Below are 23,547 nucleotides of genomic sequence, written 5' to 3' on the forward strand. Positions count from 1 at the left end.
TGGACTTGGTTGATAACATTAACAGTTGATTAAGGGGAGAACATTCAATTAATCCTGGCCATAGTCTGGTTTAATAAGACATTGAGGGTATAAAAGGAAATGAAGGCAGCTGTGAGGCAGCTGTGAAGCAGTTGTGAAATCACTAAGTATATCTCATAGATGCAGTGTCTGTGACAAACCAAAGGAAGAGTCACAGGATCTCTGTTCTCATGCCTAGTGGCCTCCAACAGCCAAGGTGATTCACAACTAATAGACAAGTGTTCTTACAGTTTGAATTTGAACTGCAGTCTATAGATTGTTGAACTTCATATGAAAAAAATGCTAAGTGCCACTTGTCAATATATAAATATGTTATCATAACTTTACTTTTGGTACACTTGAATTGGTTTTCTTCTTGAGCTTATGAATAAGTGTCTTCTTCTATGAATGTATATGAAAAGTTAAAGACCAAAAGAGAGTATTGCAATTTCATAATTTTATTTCATTGTATATGCTGTATGTACAATTTAATGTGATGATGTGCTATTTAAAACTTATATGTTACTTCTGATATTTTTGCATGGATTTTTTAATAATCACATTTGTGGGCTGTGACAAAATATCATAAAATTGAAAGGCTAGAGTGCTATATTATTCATTATGTAGAGAGTGGAAACTAGTTAGAGTACAATTTAAGCAATTCTTGCCCACAATTTTATAGCAGATGACCTTAATTAGTGTAAAGATATTCTATCCATATTATATTTGTTCACTCGTCTTACTGGGCAGTTGATGTCTGCTGTGAGGCATAGAGATTTTTTTTGTCCTAATCTCTGTGATATGACATGATTAATGAGATAAAATTCCCATTTAGAGTTTCCTACCAATCAATAGGCAGATGGGCAATAGTGGATGTTGAACAACAAGACAGCAGGAGACGCTTAAGCTCTTGTTACTTTCATAAAGAAAAAAAAATATTTAGAGAAATATTATTTAAAGCTACAGTCAACATTTTCTGTACCTTATTTCTATATCAGATATCTTTCCTCTTGTTGAGTGCTTTGTGTCTCAAGCATATTCTTGCTCCAAGTGAAGATTTTAGCACACATGTTCTCTTAGTTACTAAAAAGAGTAAGAATGCAAACAGGAGAATTTCTAATGCTTCACACTTTTGCTAAAGATCATATAGCTGTTAATATGTGGGTGAATAGCAAAATATATACAATTTCTTATTACATTCTTACATATCAAAATGAATATTTGTAGGCTGTAGCAGTCTCTCTTCCATCTAAAATATAGTTGCATATTAAGCAAACCGTTTGACATATAGATCGTGATTTGCTTGAATGTGTATCAGAGATATTTATCTTTTTCATACCTTTATCAAAGCATAAAAAGAAATCCAAACTTTTTTCAACTCCTTTAGTATTAAATCATTGCATATTGTGCACACCTTGCAGAATGTAGACTTATTTGCAAAGCTCTTTATCCATTTTAATTTTACCCCTGAGGCTATGTACCACAAAATCTTTTTTATTCTCACCATTATTTAATAAGTGACACATAAAAAGAAAGGAAAAAGGACTATTGTCTGAATTCTGTCAGTAAAAATCACCTGTAGTAAAAGCATGAAATATGATCTTAGGGCTTAGACGAATCATAGGCAATTTCAAAATGTCTTTATAACAGCTGTGGAGAGAGTAGCATATTTTGTTATACTCTTTTATTTTAAAGAATTTTCCCTGTATATTATGAGCTCTTTAAAAAGTTTAAATTCTAGTGTGCCACAGATAAGAAATAAAGGGGGAGTAGATGAAATTTAAGTCATTAAAATTTTCTAAAAATGAGTATAATTTACATAGATTTCCTGCTCAGGACTATAGACATCACTGTAATTACTCTAAAAGCAGACTAGCAGGTGGGAGAAGCCACGGAGCTCATTTGACAAAAAGATTTAAAGTCTAATGTGTCATCTTTGCTCTTATCGGTCATTAATATTTCCCACGTGCCCTATAAGAGGACCATTCTAGTTCTTTCAGTATAAAGACATCCAAGAAATACTTGCTTCCATGTCATGTAGAGACCGTCATTGGTCTTGTATATATTATCACTAGTCAGGAATGTGAAAATTATTATTTTTCCCATTATATAATTGTTCCCATGTCTCCTTTTATAATTAAATAGAAATAAATTGGTTCTATAATGTCTTTAAATAAAAAAAAAATACAGAGATAAAGATAAATGCATTACGGGATGAAACGTTCTATTGAATTATCTGCTTCATTCCCCTGCTTTTGCATTATTGATCACAGCTATGTATTTTCTGTACCTTTTTAAGGTTTATCTGCAATGTTCCTAGAGAGAATGCTATTCTATAATACTGCTATCCAATAGTTGATGCTTCAACAACACAGTAAAGATCTTTGTACTGCAAAGTTGTCTGCCACTGATAGCTACCTTCTACCGTTCCCACATGGCCCATTCCACACACATATATACAGTATTCTTTACAAATTCTTTACAATAACAATAAAGACAAGTTTTTTTTTTTAATTCTTAGGGTGTCTTTTTATAATTTTTTTAATTGGAGTATAGTTGCTTTACAATGTTGCATTAGTTTCTACTGTCCAGCAAAATGAGTCAGCTATACATAATATATATCCCCTCTCTTTTGGACTTCCTTCCCATTTAGGTCACTACAGGGCATTAAGTAGAGTTCCCTGTGCTATACAGTATGTTCTAATTAGTTGTCTATTTTGTATAGAGTAAAAATAGTGTATATGTATCAATCCCAATGTCCCAATTCCTCCCAGGCCCCCTTTCTCCCTTGGTATCCATACATTTGTTTTCTATGCCTGTTTCTCTATTTCTGCTTTGCAAATAAGACATCTATACCAACTTTTTCAGATTCCACATATATGCATTAATAAACGGTATTTGTTTTTCTCTTTCTGACTTACTTCAATCTGTAAGACACTCTCTATGTCTATCCACATCTCTACCAAAGACCTACATTCATTCCTTTTAATGGCTGAGTAATAGTCCATTGTATATATGTAACATATTTTCTTTATCCATTCATCTGTCAATGGACATTTAGGTTGTTTCCACTATTTACTATTGTAAATAGTACTGCAATGAACATTGTGGCGCATGTGTCTTTTTGAATTATGGTTTACTCAAGATGTATGACCCTTAGTGGGATTACTGGTCATATAGTCATTATATTTTTTAGTTTTTTAAGGAACCTCCATACTGTTTTCCACAGTGGATGTATCAGTTTGCATTATCACCAACAGTACATGAGGGTGCCCTTTCCTCCACACACTCTCCAGCATTTACTGTTTGTAGAGTTTTTGATGATGGCCATTCTGACAGGTGTGAAGTGATACCTATTGTGGTTTTGATTTGCATTTCTCTAATAATTACAGCTGTTGAGCATCTTTTCATGTGTGTTGGCCATCTGTATGTCTTCTTTGTAAAAATGTTTATTTAGGTCTTCTGCTCATTTTTGGATTGGGTTGTTTGTTTTTTTGAGCTGCATGAGCTGCTTGTATAATTTGGAGATTAATATTTGTCAGATTTTTCATATGCAAATATTTTCTCCCATTCTGAGGGTTGTCTTTTCATTTTGCTTATGGTTTCCTTTGCTATGCAAAGCTTTGAAGTTTAATTAGGTCCCATTTGTTTATTTTTGTTTTTATTTTCATTACTCTAGGAGGTGGGTCAAAAAAGATCTTGCTGTGATTTATGTCAAAGCATGTTCTGCCTATGCCTTCCTCTAAGAGTTTTATAGTATCTGGCCTTCCATTTAGGTCTTTAATCCATTTTGAGTTCATTTTTGTGTATGGTGTTAGGGAGTGTTCTAATTTCATTCATTTACATGTAGCTGTCCAGTTTTCCCACCACCACTTATTTAAGAGGCTGTCTTTTCTCCATTGTATATTCTTGACTCTTCATCAAAGATAACGTGACCATATGTGCATGGGTTTATCTCTCAGCTTTCTATCCTGTTCCACTGATCTATATTTCTGTTTGTGTGCCAGTACCATACTGTCTTGATTAGTGTAGATTTGTAGGATAATCTGAAGTCAGGAAACCTGATTCCTCCAGCTCCATTTTTCTTTCTCAAGATTGCTTTGGCTATTTGGGGTCTTTTGTGTTTCCATACAAATTGTAAAATTTTTTGCTTTATTTCTGTGAAAAATGCCATTGGTAATTTGATAGGGATTGCATTGAATCTGCAGGTGCCTGTGGGTAGTAGAGTCATTTTCACAATATTGATTCTTCCAATCGAAGAAGGTGGTAAACCTTTCAATCTGTTTCTGCTGTCTTTGATTTCTTTCATCAGTATCTTGTAACTTTCTGATTGCAGGTCTTTTGCCTCCTAAGGTAGGTTTATTCCTAGGTATTTTATTATTTTTCATGCAATGGTAAATGGGATTGTTTCCTTAATTTCTTTTTCTGATATTTCGTTTTTAGTGTACAGGAATGCAAGAGATTTCTGTGTATTAATTTTGTATCCTGTGACTTTACTAAATTCATTGATTAGATCTAGTAGTTTTCTGATGGCACCTTTAGGATTTTCTATGTATAGTATTATGTCATCTGCAAACACTGACAGTTTTACTTCTTCTTTTCCAATTTGAATTCCTTTTATTTCTTTTTCTTTGATTGCCATGGCTAAAACTTCCAAAACTATGTTGAATAAAAGTGGCGAGAGTGGACATCCTTGTCTTGTTTCTGATAGAGGAAATGGTTTCAGTTTTTCACCATTGAGAATGAGGTTTCCTGTGGGTTTGTCATATATGGCCTTTATTATGTTGAGGTAGGTTCCCTTTATACCAACTTTCTGGACAGTTTTTATCACAAATGGGTGTTGAATTTTGTCAAAAGCTCTCTCTGCTTCTATTGAGATGATCATATAGTTTTTATTCTTCAATATGTTAATATGGTGTATAACATTGTTTGATTTGCGTATATTGAAGAATCCTTGCATCCCTGGGATAAACCCCACTTGATCATGGTGTATGATCTTTTTAATGTGTTGTTGGATTCAGTTTCCTAGCATTTTGTTGAGGATTTTTACGTCTATGTTCATCAGTGATATTGACCTGTAATTTTCTTTTTTTTTTGATATCTTTGTCTGTTTTTGGTATCAGGGTGATGGTGGCCTTGTAGAATGAGCTTGGTGTGTTCCATGCTCTGGAATTTTTTGGAAGAATTTGAGAAGGATAGGTATTAACTCTTCTCTAAATTTTTGATAGAATTTGCCTGTGAAGTCATCTGGTCCTGGACTTTTGTTTATTGGAAGATTTTTAATCACAGTTTCAATTCCATTACTTGTGAATGATCTGTTCATATTTTCTGTTTCTTCTTGTTTCAGTGTTGGAAGGTTGAACCTTTCTGAGAATTTGTCCATTTCTTCCAGGTTGTCTGTTTTATTGGCATATAGTTGCTTGTAGTAGTCTCTTATGGTCCTTTGTACTTCTGTGGTTTCCCTTGTAATGTCTCCTTTTTCCTTTCTAATTTTATTGATTTGAGTCCTCTCTTTTTTTTTTTTTTTGATGGGTCTGGTTAAAGGTTTATCAATTTTGTTTATCTTCTCAAAGAATAGCTTTTAGTTCCATAAATTTTTGCTATTGTTTTCTTCATTTCTATTTCATTTGTTTCTGCTCTGATCATTATGATTTCTTCCATTCTAGTAACATTGGACTTTATTTGTTCTTCTTTCTCTAGGTGCTTTAGGTGTAAGGTTAAATTATTTATCTGAGATTTTTCTTGTTTCTTGAGGTAAGATTTTATTCGTATAAAATTCCCTCTTAGAACTGCTTTCACTACATCCCATTTGTTTTGTGTCATCGTGTTTGTGTTGTCATTTGTTTCTAGGTATTTTTTATTCTCTCTTTGATTTCTCCAGTAATCTCTTGTTTATTTAGTAGTGTACTGTTTAGCCTACATGGGTTTGTATTTTTTACAGTATTTTTCCTCTTATTGATTTAAAATCATAGCTTTGTTGTCAGAAAACATGCTTGATCCAATTTCAATTTTCTTAAATATACTGAGGTTTGATTTGTGACCTAAGATGTGATTTATCCTAGAGAATGTCACTTGAGCATTAGAGAAGAAAATGTATTCTGTAGTTTTTGGATGGAATGTCATATAAATATTGATTAAGTCCATCTGATCTAATGTGTCATTTAAAGCTTGTGTTTCCTTATTGATTTTCTGTCTGGATGAGCTGTCCATTGGTGTAAGTGCATTGTTAAAGTCCCTCACTATTATTTTGTTACTGTCGATTTCCCCTTTTATGGCTGTTAGCATTTGCCTTATGTATTGAGGTGCTCTTATGTTGGGTGCATAACTATTTACAATTGTTATGTCTTCTTTATGAATGGACCCTTGATGATTATGTAGTGTCCTTCCTTGTCTCTTCTAATAGTCTTTATTTAAAAGTCTATCTTGTCCGATATGAGTATTACTACTCCAGCTTTCTTTTGATTCCCATTTTCATGGAATATCTTTTTCCTTGCCCTCACTTCTCACTTTCAGTCTGTATGTGTCCCTAGGTCTGAAGTGGGTCTCTTGTAGACAACATATATTTAGATCTTTTTTTGTATCCATTAAGCTAGTCTGTGTCTTTTGGTTGGAGCAATTAATCCATTTACATTTAAGGTAATTATCAATATGCATGTTCCTATTGCAATTTTCTTAATTGCTTTGGGTGTGTTTTTGTAGGTCTTTTTCTTCTCTTGTTTTTCCTGCTTAGATAAGTTCTTTTAGCATTTGTTGTAAAGTTGGTTTGGTGGTGTAGAATTCTCTTAGCTTTTGCTTGTCTGTAAAGCTTTTGATTTCTCCATCAAATCTGAATGAGATCCTCACCTCATAAGGTAATCTTGGTTGTAAGTTTTTCCCTTTTGTCACTCTAAATATGTCATGCCAGTCCCTTCTGGCCTGCTGAGTTTCTGCTGAAAAATCAGCTGATAACCTTATGGGGATTCCTTTGTAGGTTATTTGTTGCTTTTCCCTTGCTGCTTTTAATATTTTTTCTTTGTGTTTAATTTTTGTTAGATTGATTAATATGTGTCTAAGTGTGTTCCTCCTTGGGTTTATCCTGTATGGGATTTGCTGTGCTTCCTGGACTTGACCAACTATTTACTTTCCCATGTTAGGGAAGTTTTTGAGTACAATCTCTTCAGTATTTCCTCAGGCCCTTTCCCTTTCTCTTCTTCTTCTGAGACTTGTATAAATTGAATGTTGGTGTATTTAATGTTGTCCCCGAGGCCTCTGAGACTGTCCTCATTTCTTTTCATTCTTTTTTCTTTTTTCTGTTCCTGGGCAGTTATTTCCACCATTCTATATTCCAGGCCACTTATCCGTTCTTCTGCCTCAGTTATTCTGCTATTGATTCCTTCTAGTGTATTTTTCAATTCAGTTATTGTGTTGTTCATCACTGAGTTTTTGTTCTTTGCTTCTAGATCTTTGTTAATCATTTCTTGTATCTTCTCAATCTATACCTCCACTGTATTTCCGAGATCTTGAATCATCTTTACTATCATTCCTCTGCATTCTTTTTCAGGTAGACTGCCTATTTCCTCTTCTTTTATGTGGTCTTGTGAGATTTTACCTTGCTCCTCCCTCTGAAGCCTATTTCTCTGTTGTCTCATTTTGTCTAACCTACCGTGTTTATGGTCTCCTTTCCGCAGGCTGCAGGGTCATATTTAGTCTTGTTTCTGTTCTCTGCCCCCTGGTGAGTGAAGTTGGTCCAGGTGCTTGTGTATGTTTCTTGGTTGGAGAGACTGATACCTGTGCTCTTTTAGGTGGACCTGAGGCTTTTCCCTCTTAAGGGCAAGGCTGCATCAGGTGGTGTGTTTTAGGGTGTCCGTGAGCTTAGAACAACTTTAGGCAGCCTGCCTGCTGATGTGTGGGGTTGTTTTCCTCTCTTGCTGGTTGTTTGGTGTGAGATGTCCAGCACTGGAGCCTGCAGGCAGCTGTGTGGGGTGCCATCTTCTTGTTGATATGGATACCTCTGGGAGTGTGCATGCCAATTAATATTCCGTGGGCTGGGGAATTATCTGGTAGTCCAGAGTCCTGGACATGGCACTCCCATCCCAGAGGTCCAGGTCGAACACTTGGCCGGGGAACCAAGAGCCCACAAGCCACACAGTAAGGCAAGAGAAAAAAGAAAGAAAAGAAAAAAAAGAAAAGAAAATAAACAAAACCAAAGACAAACAGCAAAAAAACAAAAAACAGCAGCAACAATAACACAACACACACACACTCGAGTAAAATGAAAAATAAAAGGAAAAAAATCAAGAGGACAAAAAAACAAACAAAAGAATTAAAAAATGAGAATAATACCTAAGGGTTAAAGTAACTAAAACAAAAAATGAAAAATTAAACAAAGACAGAAAGCAAACAAACAACAAAAAAAGCAAAGAAATATAAAATGTACACATAAAAACAATCAAAAAATAAAGAAAAAATAAATTAAATAAAAAACAAAGGACAAAAACAAGAAAAAACACAAAACAAAAAGGTAAAAATAGAAAAATAAAAATATATATATAAAATAGAAAAAAATTAAAATTAAAAATAAGAATGAAATTAGAACACTCCCTAACACCATACACAAAAATACACAAAAATAAACTCAAAATGGATTAAAGACCTAAATGTGAGGCCAGACACCATCAAACTCTTAGAGTAAAACATAGGCAGAACACTCTATGACATAAATCACAGCAAGATCCTTTTTGACCCACCTCCTAGAGAAATGGAAGTCAAAACAAAAATAAAAAAATGGAACCTAATGAAACGTAAAAGCTTTTGCACAGCAAAGGAAACTATAAAGAAGACCAAAAGACAACTCTCATAATGGGAGAAAATATTTGCAAATGAAGCAACTGACAAAGGATTAATCTCCAAAATTTACAAGCAGCTCATGCAGCTCAATATCAAAAAAAGAAACAACCCAGTCCAAAAATGGGCAGAAGACCTAAATAGACATTTCTCCAAAGAAGATATACAGATTGCCAAAAACACATGAAAGAATGCTCAACATCGTTAATCATTAGAGAAATGCAAATCAAAACTACAATGAGATATCATCTCACACTGCTCAGAATGGCCATCATCAAAAAATCTACAAACAATAAATGCTGGAGAAGGTGTGGAGAAAAGGGAACCCTCTTGCACTGTTGGTGGGAATGTAAATTGATACAGCCACTAAGGAGAACAGTATGGAGGTTCCTTAAAAAACTAAAAATAGAACTACCATATGACCCAGCAATCCCACTACTGGGCATATACCCTGAGAAAACCATAATTCAAAAAGAGTCATGTACCAAAATGTTCATTGCAGCTCTATTTACAATAGCCAGGACATGGAAGCAACCTAAGTGTCCATCAACAGATGAATGGATAAAGAAGATGTGGCACATATATACAATGGAATATTACTCAGCCATAAAAAGGAACGAAACTGAGTTATTTGTAGTGAGGTGGATGGACCTAGAGACAGTCATTCAGATTGAAGTAAGTCAGAAAGAGAAAAACAAATACCGTATGCTATCACATATATATGGAATCTAAAAAAAAAAATAATCATGAAGAACCTAGGCACAAAATGGGAATAAAGATGCAGACCTACTAGAGAATGGAGTTGAGGATATGGGGAGGGGGAAGGGTAAGCTGGGACAAAGTGAGAGAGTGGCATGGACATATATACACTACCAAACGTAAAATAGTTATCTAGTGGGAAGCAGCCGCATAGCACAGGGAGATCAGCTTGGTGCTTTGTGACCAGGTAGAGGGCTGGGATTGGGAGGGTGGGAAGGAGGGAGATGCAAGAAGGAAGAGATATGGGGACATATGTATATGTATAACTGATGCACTTTGTTATAAACTGGAAACTAACACACCATTGTAAAGCAATTATACTCCAATAAAGATGTTAAAAAAAATAAAATTAATGATAAAAAATAATTAAAGGAACAACACCAACAGCTGAACAAAATGAAACAAACAAAAAAGAATAATAGTAATAAGAATATTTTAGTGGGGCCTTCTACGTCAGTGTCCTTGCTCCCGCAGTGAGCCAGAGCAAATCCCTGCCTCCCCAGTAGGCCTTCCAATACCTCTAGGTAGGCCTCTGCACCTGCTGTGGTCACTGTGTGACCATCTCAATCACTCAGCTTACCCAACTGCTGCTTGTACTTGCCACTAAAGTTCACTGCTGCAAAGGCGAGAGTTGTCTCACTTTTGGGAACATTCATTGTTTATTCAGGTATTCCACAAATGCAGGATTTACCAAGCCGATCTCAGAGAATTAATCCATGGCTTGTGCAGCTTCATGGAAAGATTTTCATTCCTTTTCCTTAGTCACACTGCCCCTGGGGCTCAGCTTTGATTTTGACCCTGCCTCTGCATAGGCACCACCCTCAGGCATCTGTTTCTTGCCCAGGTGAGGGGTAGTGAAAGCAGCAGCTGCATGGGGCACACTTACTCACTCAAGCTGCAGAGTGGTACAGTGGACAAAATTGGGGTTATGTGAGTTGCCTGTGACAGTGGAACCAGAAGTCATTTGCAACAGACTGTGGCAAGCTACCTCTGTTGGGAGTCCCTCCCACTGCCTGCAGAGGCAGGATCTGGCGTCTGAGAGCAGTGGCAGCCCTGCTCACCGTGCACCTCTCAACAATGATGCCTCACTTTCCAGGCTTCCTCTAGTTTCATTCCCGGCCATACATCCCCTCACTCGCATCCCCTCTGATGTATCTGGGCAGCCAACAGCACTCCTCTCCCTGGATCCATTCTCCCAACCCCATGCTTTTGCACTCAGCCCCCACAAACATTGGCAAGCTCTTGTACCAGGCAGAGACTCCCATGGCTCTTTCCCAAGGAGGCTTTGGGATGGGCAGCACTCAGGCGCCTGGACCCCGCAGGCAGAGGAGACCCCGGCCGGAGGAGTGGACATGCCCACTCAAATGGGAGCCCCTCCAAGTGCCCACAGAGGCCAAAGAAGCCACGGGTCGGGAAAGGGGTTGTAATGGCGGCTCCACCACTTGAACGCCACTCAACAATGATGCCTTGCTTCTATGGTGTCCCGGGCTTTTTCCACAGACTTTCCCAGTTGTGGAGCTCCTTACTCCTGTCCTTTCAGGCTGTCTTTTCACAGCCAACAGCTGTCCCCTCCCTGGGTCTGCAGTCCAAATTCCACTTTCCGGAACCCAGCACTCCTTCGCAACAAGCAACTCACGACTCAGGCTGGAATGCACAGAGCTGTGGTGCAGACCATGCAAGCAGTTCTTACTTTGTCCTGCCTTCCACAGACCATCCACTGCATTCTCCTTAAATTTCCCCAAAGGTTCTTTTCTGTCCCAGCTGTTTTCCCCACCGTGAGGAAGTTTTTCTGAGTTTGGGGACTTCCACTCACCTTCAGCTTCCCACCAGGGTTGCTTGTCCCTGTTTTGATTCCTCTTTTCTTATTTTCTTCTTACATCCTGCCTAGTTGTGACAGGATTTTTCTTGTCCTTTTAGGTGTCTGAAGTCTTTTGCTAATGATCAGCAGGTGCTCTATGAGAAATGTTCCATTTGTAGATGTATTCTTGATGTACTTGTGAGGAGTGATGAATTCAACATCCTCTTATTCCACCATCTTGACTCCCCCATCTAAGACAAGTTTTATTTTGCTTTCCTTACTCCCAGAGTCATCACCCCTCATGGAATTAGAAAGAGCAGAAATGTGAATATCATCTAATTTTGAACTTTTATTATCTTTCTAAGGTGTTTTATAAAAGGATATATGTACTTTTGCTTGATAATTTATCTTCACATGAGACATCCCATAGGTAAATCAGTGTTTTAGTTCAACATTAAAGTTTATAGAGTATAATCTATCTCTTTAGACTTAACTGATGCAACCTACTTGATTTTTGATATATATAATTGTCTTCCCTAAAATTAAGCTGTATATTTTTATACATAAGATTGGTTTTAATCAACATTGAAAAGGATATTTAACACTGATGCAAGTAATGGTATATCTATTATGAAATTTCTTAAGATAGAATTTCAAAGAGACAATGTTGAAAACAAGCACTGCACTTATTTTGCTCATAATCTTAATCTATGGCAGTATCTTCTAAAGTTAGAAGTATATTTACAACGTATTTAACAATCCATTGTTTGGCCCTTGGGCCAAATCCAACCTGTTGCCTGTACTTGTAAACAAAGTTTTATTGGAACAAATTTGTGTTATTGTGACAGAGACTGCATAGCCCACAAAGTCAAAGATATCTACTATCTGGTCAATTACATAAAATGTTTTCAACCTCTTTACTAACACTTCTGCTTCAATGAGAAAAAAATAAGGTTCAATAATTGGACAACTTACCCAAAACAACTCCTTTACAAATAAATTTCATTAAAATTATCAACTTGTCCACACATCTTTTGTTACTCTAATTTACAATAAGTGTAAAATTCAGGTTGTCATTTTTTTTTTTAATTTATTTTTGGCTGTGTTGGGTCTTCGTTTCTGTGTGAGGGCTTTCTCCAGTTGCAGCGAGCGGGGGCCACTCTTCATCGCGGTGCGTGGCCCTGTCACTGTCGCGGCCTCTCCCGTTGTGGAGCATGGGCTCCAGACGCGCAGGCTCAGTAGCTGTGGCTCAGCGGGCTTAGTTGCTCCGTGGCATGTGGGATCCTCCCAGACCAGGACTCGAACCCATGTCCCCTGCATTGGCAGGCAGAATCTCAACCACTGTGCCACCAGGGAAGCCCCCAGGTTGTCATTTTTAACTTGCTAAGAAAATATACTTCCTAATACCCATATAATTTTGTATTTGACAGATGGTTAATGAATTCTCCAAAAAACACATTGACTCATATTTTATTCTTTATGAGTTCCTTTTTAAAAGTTGCTAGATACAAGATATCTGCTTGCTTCAATCTTTTCCAAAAAAAAAACAATTTATTTGAATAGAAACAGAGAAAATTGTTGTTAAAAAGTCAGTTCCTTGGACATTCTTTTGTATACATGACCATTTGTCACCTTTGCAAACTGAGTGCCTAGTATTGTATGGTCATTGCAGATAATTATATATATATATATACATACACACATCCTGCACATGCACACAGTTAAACTCTAAGGTATTTGGCAACAAAATAATTATAGTAGTCTCTCAGGCATAACCAGTTTTATGCATTCACACCAAACAAGGGCTTTGGGGGGTCCTGGGGCTCCCAATGCCTTCCCTGATGTTTGCCTGAAATAGGGTTATTGTTTCCAAGATCAACCTGAGCAAAGAGTGGAGACACAAATCATTTTCAGCCACTCCAAGATTGTTAAATGCAGTGTCATGAAGGTTTCTCTAATACTGAAAAAAAAGATAAATATAAAAGAAAACACACAGAAACATATTTTCACAAGAGGTCTTTTGGAAACAATACATTTAATTGGGGAAATTTTTAAAAACTCTATCCATGATGCATCCATTATATTTTTGTAAATGATATCAGAGTATTTTTTTCCTAACAATTATGAACTAGTTAAAACAGTAGAAAAAAGCAAATGATTAAGCAAATTGCAAAAATAACTTTAGGCATTAGGTAAAGGAGAAGATCTTGTTTGAAAAAATAAAGGTCAAGTAACAATTGAAACAAAGATGTTCTTGATCAGCAGATAATTAATTTAAAACATTTCATGCCTGAGGCATGATGTCAATGCACAATAATCATCCATCCCAGAGTAAGTCATGCTATTAGAATAACCTTAAAAATTCAAAGTCATTACTTAAATAGCCTTGTTTAGATCTTTAACAGGTTTATTACAACTTCATACTGATGTATGCCTGGACTAATATTAGAATTTTTGTGCTGGGCTTTAAATTAGACCAAGAAAGTTATGCAAAAGCCAAAATGTAATAAAGCAAGCCATATGCACATAGTTGGCCAGTTCATTTTGTTAATAATTTACTATATTAAAAAATTTTGTGTGGAAATAAAATTTTAAAATGAGAAAAAGCCATAAAATAAACAGAGTGTGCAAGCAACAAATGTGGATGTCTATATATTTAGGTGTACTAAAACAGATAACAAAATTTTATAAGAATTTTTTTTTTTTTATCTCAGAAAATCCCTTTTGGTTAAAGGCAAAATATAAGGCATTTCAATTTCTGAAAGAATCATATGGCATTCTTATTGATGTTAAATTCAAAATTGTAATTTTATTCAGTAGAAAAAAAAATTAAAATGAGTTCCTTGTTCCATGAGAACTTTGTCATGGAATAAAATCCACAAGAATTATCTTTGCCCTAAAGTGATGAGAGAACAGAAAATAAAATAATTTTACCATCTTAGCAAATGGCGAATCTGTTGATTGGCCTACCTATATTTTAAAAATTACAACAGTTTGAATCTGAACTGTCATAAGTAGACTAATTGATCAGATCAAGTGTTCTAGACATAAAAAGAGTTTAAATTATTAAATATCATTAAATAGTTTCGTTTATGCAGTATATCATGCCTGACTTCCAACGAAAATTACAAGTCATACTAAAAGGCAAAAAACATAGTTAAAGAGACAGAGTTAAGGATCAAAATCAGACTCAGATATAAAAGGGATGTTGGAATTATCAGACCATCTATTTAAAATAATTATAATTAATATGCTAAAGATTCTAATGAAAAAAGTGGACAACATGCAAGAGCAGATGGATAATGTAAGGAAAAAGATGAAAAGCCTAAGAAGGCCTAGAAACAAAATTCAAAAGAAATGCTAGAAAATTCAAAGTAATGTTAGAAACAAAAAAACAGTGTAACAGAAATGAAGAATGCCTTTGATGGGCTCATTAGTAGAGTAGACACAGCTGACAAAAGAATCAGTGATCTTGAAGGTATGTCACTAAAAGCTTCCCAAATTGAAAAACAAAGGGAAAAAAGACTGTAAAAAGGAACAGAATATCTAGAAAAAGTGGGACAATATAAAAGGTGAAATATCCATGCAATAGTAATACTAGGAGAAAGAAAAAAGAAAGAAAGAAAGGAGGGAGGGAAGGAAGGAAGGAAGGAAAGAAGGAAGGAAGGAAGGAAGGGGGAGAGAGAGAAAGAGAGAAAAAAAAAGAAAGAAAGAAGAAAGAGAAATATTTGAAGTAATATTGACTGAGAATTTCCCTCAAATTAATGTCAGATACCAAAGCACAGATCCAAAAGCTCAGAGAACACCAAGCAGATTAAACTCTGAAAAACTGCACCTAGCCATATAATAATCAAATTGCTGAAAATCAAAGACAAAGGAATAATACTGAAAGAAACCAGAGGGGGAGAAACATCTTACCTCTAGGTGAGCAATAACAAGAAACTGCATTTGATTTCTTTTCAGAAACCATGCAAGCAAGAATAGAGTGGAGTGAAATATTTTAATCTTGAGAGAAAAAAGTCCACATACTCGAACACTGTATGCAGTGATACTAACCTTCAAAAGTGAAGGAGAAGTAAATACTTCTTTTTTGAGGCAGAAAAATTAAGAGAATTTGTTGCTAGTAGATGCACCTTTTAAGAAATATTAAAAGAAGTTCTTCAGAGAGGAGTAAGATGATACAGGTCATACACCTGATTCCACATAAAGAAAAAAAAAAATTAGAGAAAGAATAAGTGAAGGCAAAATAAAAATTTATTTTTCTTATTCTTATTGACCTAATTATAACAGTTTGTTCAGAATAATAATAGCAACAATATATTTAATAGCTTGTAGTACTTTAACAATAAAATTAAGTGATAAAAGGTAATACTAAAGTACATTATTTTAGGAGACAGCATATAAGTATTTATATGTGTCATTAAGTACAAGTACTTAAAAATACATATGCAAAACAAAAATATTAGAAGGAAGTTTTTTAGAAAGTTCAGGTGACAGATGATGAAATCCTGCATAAGAATATGGCAGTGTGGATGGTGAATAGAAGTTTATGTAGGGTATGGAAACAGGAAGAAGTAATGATACACAGGACCTTATTTTCTAGAAATAATATTTATTCTCAGAGAATCAAAAGGGTGAGACAAATTGCAGACTGGTTATTCTGGGAAATTTCATGTATGACATGTGAGAAGAGAGAATGGACACTTATGCAGGGGTCTACCTATACCAGAAACCTTGAGAGAGTGAGAAGTTACATTTCGTGCCTTGTCTCCAATCTCTCATTGGTTTTTCAGCTTAAGAAAATCTAATTCTCTCCAACAGAGAAAGTGACTTCTTGATAGTTGCTTGCAGATTTGGTTAAAAGGTAATTTAAATTTTATTTTTAAACACTGTTTCCCAGAATGAACAATTTCTTTAAGGTAACAGTTTTATTTTCTATAGTTGTATACAAATACTATGTGCAGGTACTAGTATTTCCTTCCTGTAGTAACAATATTTCCCTGACACCTGTAATAAATTTAAATGTGCAGAAATAAATACAAAATATGGCTTTGGTTTAGGTCTCAGTAAAATATGTCCATGAAACATGTATAGTGTACATTTTGGCTATGTGTATAGAAAATTAAAATGCAGACACACTTTGACCAAATAATAATATTTACAATCATTTACCCCACAGAGGTACAGTTCTGCACTAAGATACATATACAAAAACATTCATTGTAACATTGTCAATAATAGAAAACATTAGAAATGATGGAAATTCACATTAATAAGAAGCAAATTAAAATATACTTAATACAAATGGGCCAATTCCTTGAAAGACAAATCTGTCAAATTTCACACAACAAGAAATAACCAATAAGAATTAACCCCTATCTGTTAAAATCAGAAAACACCAGGCCAGATGGCATCATTGGTGAATTCTACCAAACATTTAAGGAAGAAATTATACCAATTCTCTACAATCATTTTCAGGAAATGAAAACAGAAGTAATGCTTCCTAATTCATTCTATGAGGGCAGAATTATCCTAATAACAAAACCAGAGAAAGATATTGAAAAAAAAATTCTACAGACAAATATCTTTCATGAATATAGATGCAGAAATCCTCAACAAAATATTAGCAAATAGAATATGACAATGTATAAAATAATTATACCTGGGACCATTAGGCTTTATCCCAGGTATGCAAGGTGGGTTCAGTATTCAAAAATCAATTATTTTAAACCATAACATCATCAGACTAAAGAAGAAAATTCACACGATCATATCAATAGATCCAGAAAAAGGCATTCGACAAAATTCAACTCCCATTCATGATAAAAAGAAAACAGTATATAATGAATACAGTGGGACTTCCTTAACTTGATAAAATATCTACAAAAACCCTACAGTTAACATCACATTTAATGGTGAGAAACTTGGAGCATTTCCTCTAAGATCCACAAGGCAAGGATGTCCCCTTTCACCACTGTTTTTAAACATTTTATTGGAAGTCCTAGATAGTGCAAATAAGACAAGAAAAATAAATGAAAGGTATAAAGATTTAGAAGGAAGAAACAAAAATGTCTTGGTTGCATATGACATGATCATCTATGTAGAAAATCTGAAAGAACTGATCAAAAAACTCCTGAAACAAATAAGTGATTACAGCAAGGTAGCAGGATACAAAGTTAATATGAAAGAGTCATTCATTTTCCTATATACCAGCAATGAACAAGTGGGATTCAAAATTAAAAACACAAGACCTATTACATTAGGACCCCCCCAAATGAAATACCTAGGTATAAATATAAAAAAGTATTTACACAGTCTATATGAGGAGTTACTAAACTTGAAAGATATCAAAGAATAACTAGATAAATGGAGAGATATTCATTACTCATAAATAGAAGTCAATATTGACAATATGTCAGTTCTTCCCAACATAATTTCATAATTTAGAGATTCAGTGCAATTCCAATCAAAATCCTAGCAAGTTATTTTGTGGACATTAACAAACAGGTTCTAAAGTTTATATGAAGAGACAAAAGACAGAGAGTAGCCAACTCAATATTGAAGAACAAAGTTGGAAGACTGACACTACCTGATGTTGACTTGCTCTAAAACTGCAGTAATCAAGACAGTGTGCTATTGGTGAAAGAATAGACAAATAGATCAATGGAACAGATTAGAGAGTCCAAAAGTAGATCCTCATAAGTATAGTCAACCCATCTTTGACAAAAGGGCAAAAGCAATACAATGCAACAAATGCAGTCTCTTCAACAAATGCTGATAGATCAACAGGACATACATATGCAAAAAAAAAAAAAAAAAGAACTTTAACGCAGACTTTAAACCCTTCACAAAAGGTATGGTAATAATTTTGATACATTACCAAACTCATGATCCCTGAAAAAAATAGTTGATAAGTTGGACTTCATTAAAATGAAAAATTGCTCTGCAACAGATAACACCAAGAGAATGAAAAGACAAGCAACAGACTGGGAGAAAATACATGCAAATACACATCTGATAAAGGACTGTTATCCCAAATATAGAAAGAAATAACCTGGAGGACATTATGCCAAGTGAAATAAACCAGACACAGAAAGAAAACTACTGAATGATCTTATGTGCGCAATCTAAAAATGCTAAAGTCACAGAAGTAAAGAGTAGAATGGAGGTTACCAGGGGTGGGGAGGTAGAGGAAATGGGGGGACGTTGGCTAGAGGATACAAAGTTCCAGTTATGGAGGATAATAAGTTCTAGAAATCAAGCATACATCATGATGACTATAGTTAATAATGCTGTATTATATACTGTAAATTTGATAAAGGGTATATATCAGGTGCATTCAGCACACACACAAACACAATAGTAACCATGTGTGGAGATAAATATGTTAATTACCTTAGCTATAGTAATTACTTCACTATGTATATGTATAACAAAACATCATGTTGTAAACATTAAATATATATTTTTTATTAAAAATAAAATCAAATAAATAAAAATTTTAAACCCCCAAATTTACAAACAACTCAAAAACTCAACAAGAAAACAAAAAAACCCAATTAAAAAATGGGCCAAGGACCCTAATAGACACCTCACCAAACAAAATATACAGATGACAAATAAGTATATGAAAAGATGCTCCATATCACATGTCATCAGTGAAAAGTAAATTAAAACAATAATGAAATACCCCTAATCATTTATTAGAATGGTCAAAATGAGGAACACTGATAACACCAAAAGGATGTGGAGTAACAAGAATTCTCATTCACTGTATGTGGAGATGCAAAATGGTACAGCTCCTTTGGAAGACAGTTTGATGGTTTCTTACAAAACTAAATATATTCTTGCCATATGACCCAGCTATCGCTCTCCTTGGTATTTACTCAAAGGAGGTGAAAACTTATATTCACACAAAAACCTGCACAAGATGTTTATAGCAGCTTTATTTATAATTGCCCAAACTTGGAAACAACCAACATGTCCTCCAGGAGGTGAATGGATAAATAAACTGTGGAACATCCAGATAATGGAACATTATTCAGCACTAAAAAGAATTGAGCTTTCAAGCCATGAAAAGATATGGAGGAAACATAAATGCATATTACTAAGTGAAAGAAACTAATCAAAAAAGGCTTCATATTATAAGATTGTAACATATGGCATCTGAAAAAGGCAAAACTATGAAGGCATGAAAAAGATAAGTGCTTTCCAGGAGATAGGGATGGGGTAAGAATGATGAGTAGGTGAAATAGAGGACTTTTAGAGCAGTGAAATTCTCTGTATGATGTTATTATGATGAATACATGTCATTAAACATTTGTCCAGACCCTTAGAGTGCAGAACACCAAGAATGAAACCTAACATAAAATATGGACTTTGGGTGTAAATGATGTATCAGTATAGGTTTATCAATTGTAAAAAATGTAAAATTCTGGTGGGGTATGTTGAAATTTGGGGAAGGTGAGCGTTTGTGAGAACAGGTACAGTTATGGGAAATTTTTATACTTTCGATTTTATTGTAATACTAAAAACGTGTTAAAAATAAAATCTTTTAAATATTTAAAATAATGGTCAAGACATCTGAAAAACATTTCATCAAAGAAGCTATAAGAATGGCTAATAAACACATGAAAAGATGCTCAATACAATTGCTTTATGAAATGTAAATTAAAAATCACAAAGAGATATCACTACAAACTCATTAGAATGGCTGTGATCCAAAAGACAACTATACTAACTCTAGGATATATTGAGAAATTGGAATGAACATATATTGCTGCTGAAAATTAAAAAGTGGAGCAGTCCCTTTGGCAAATAATTTGGCAATACCTTAAAGAGTTAATCATAAATTTAGCATATGACCCAGCAATTACATTCCAAGGTATATACCCAAAAAACCTAAAAACGTATGTTCAAGGGAAGAAGTAAAACTGTCCCTATTTGCAGATGGCATGATGCTATATATAGAAAACCCTGAAGTTGCCACTAAAAAAACTATTAGAACTAATAAATGAATTTAGTAAAGTTGCAGGATAAAAGATTAATACAGAAATCTGTTGCTTTTCTATAGAATAATAATGAATTATCAGTAAGAGAAAGGAAGGAAACAACTCTGTTTAAAATTGCACCAAAAAGAATAAAACACCTAGGAATAAAAGCCAAGGAGGTAAAAGACCTGTACTCTGAAAACTACAAAATATTGATGAAATAAATTGAAGATGATACAAAGAAATGGAAAGTTATCCCATGTTCATGGATTGTAAGAATTAATATTGTTAAAACATCCATACTACACAAAGCAATCTACAGATTTAATTCAATCCCCATCAAAATACCCATGACATTTTTCACAGAACTAGAACAAATAATTCTAAAATTTATATGGAGCCACAAAGGCTGCTGAATAGCCAAAGCAATCTTGAGAAAAAAAAGAACAAAGTTAGAGGTATCATGATCCCTGACTTCAGACTATATTACAAAGCTATAGTAATCAAAACATTATGGCACTGGCACAAAAACTAACACATAGACTGATTGAACAGAATAGAGAGCCCAGGAATAAACTCACTTACTCATGGTCAATTAATCTATGACAAAGGAGGCAAAAGTATACCACGGGGAAAAGGCAGTTTCTTCAATAAGTAGTGCTGAGAAAACTGGACAGCTATATGTAAAAGAATGAAATTAGAACATTTTCTCACACCATATACAAAAATAAACTTGAAATGGATTAAATACCTAAATGTAAGACTGGAAACTGTAAAACTCCCAGAAGAAAACATAGACAGACCACTCTTTGATATATATCATAGCAATATTTTTTTGGATCTGCCTCCTCAGGCAAAAGAAACAAAAACAAAATAAATAAAATGGATCTAATTAAATTTAAAAGCTTTTGCACAGCAAAGGAAACCATGGCCAAAATGAAAAGACAATCTACTAAATAGGAGAAATATATGCAAATTATATGTCCAATAAGGGGTTAATATCCAAAATATATAAACAGCTCATACAACTCATTATTTTTAAAAAAAACATTAAAAATGGGCAGAAGATTTGAATAAACATTTTTTTCAAGGAAGACATATAGATGGCCAACAGGCACATGAGAAGATGCTCAACATTGCTAATCATTGGGAAACGCAGATTAAAACCACAGTGAGATATTGCCTCACACCAGGCAGAATAGCAATCATCATAATGGCCACAAATAACAAATGTTGGTGAGGTTGTGGAGAAAAGGGAACCCCAGGACACTGTTGGTGGTAATGTAAACTGGTGCAGTCATTATGAAAAACAATATGGAGTTTCTTCAAAAGAAGTAAAAATAGAACTACCCTATGATCCGTCAATTCCTGGGTATATATCCAAAGAAAATGAAAACACTAATTCGAAAAGATATATGCACCCCAATGTTCTTAGCAGCATTATTTACAATAGCCAAGGTATGGAAGCAACCTAAGTGTCCATCAACAGATGAATGGATAAAGAAGATGTGTTATACATATACAATGGGGTATTACTCAGCCATAATAAAAGAATTAAAATTTGCTATTCGAAACAACATGGATGGACCTGTAGGGTATTATGCTTAGTGAAATCTGTCAGACAGAGAAAGACAAATACTGTAAGTTTTCACTTATATGTGGAATTTAAAAAACAAACAAATTAATAAATATTGCAAAACAGAAACAGACTCAGAGATATAGAGAATAAACTAATGTTTACCAGTGGAAGAGTGATAGGAGAGGGGCAAGATAGGGGTATAGGATTAAGAGGACAAGCTACTATGTCTAAAATATATAAGATACAAGGTTGATAGTACACCAAATGGAATACAGCCATTATTTTGTAATAAATTTAAATGGAGTATAATCTATAAAAATATTGAATCACTGTGTTGTGTGCCTGAAACACATATAATTTTTAAAATCAACTATATGCTAATAAAAAGAACATATGTTAACACAAAGACTTGTATAAAATGTTCATAGAAGCATTATTCATAATAGCTGTAAAATTGACACAATCCATATTGTGGTTAAACAAAATGTGGTTTTATACAATGGAATACTATTTAGAAATAAAAAAGAAGCAAACTACTATTGTACACTATAGGGGAACCTAAAAAATATTATGCCAAGGGAAAGAAGACAGATACAAAAGAATGTATCCTGCATGACCTTATTTACATGAAATTTCTATAAAAGGCAAATCTTTAGCCACTGAAGCAGAATAGTAACTGGATTAGAAATGAGAGTGGGGATTGATTGTAAATGAGCCTGAGATAAATTTTGGGGGTGATATAAATGTCCTAAAACTGGATTGTAGTGATGGTTGCACAACTCCCCAAACTGGCAAGGAGTATGTGTGATGTCTCTTCTGCTTGATATTGCTGTGAACCTGCAACTGCTATAAAAAATAAAATCTATTTAAAAGTTTAATTAATTCATATGAAGAAGTACTATGCATGAATTGCTTATATGTGTACAGAAAAAACTATGTATAGAATACACACATATGTATAGTAACATACAGAAAAGAAAGCATAGTATATTCCAATTTGTGTAAAACAAGGAAGACAGCATGTACACTTACACCCAAATCATAGAATGATAGAGAGATAGATACACAAAAAATGTTAAGCAATTGCCTTTGATGAGACCAGACAACTGGGGAATCCAGAATATATAGGATTGGAGGTATATTTTCTTTTGTAATACAAGATATTTTTTATTCTGTGCATGCGTTACTTTTTCAAATAAAACATTTAAAGTATATTTAAGAGAACATGGCTAACACTGCTAGTAATAATATTAACTTATAAATCATAGATTCCTGTACTATGAATGTCAGAAAAAAAAAGAACCTTAAAGGCTATCTGATGCTTGATGCTATGACATTCTTGGCAAGTGCTCACTCAGCCTTTACATGAACTCTTTAAATAACTGGGAACTCGCCAATCTATATATAGTACATGGACAGTTCAGGCTACTGGAGAATTGTTTATTATACTGAACTGTATTCTCTGTCCCTCCTTCACCCATTGCTCTTAGTTTTATCCCTTGGGGCCATAGAGAATAAGGTGAATCATCTATCCACATGACAACCTGTAAGAAATAAAAATGCAAACTAATTTCTGGGTT

This window comes from Balaenoptera physalus (assembly GCF_965194825.1).
Source record: "Balaenoptera physalus genome assembly, chromosome: X".
Taxonomy (NCBI): domain Eukaryota; kingdom Metazoa; phylum Chordata; class Mammalia; order Artiodactyla; family Balaenopteridae; genus Balaenoptera; species Balaenoptera physalus.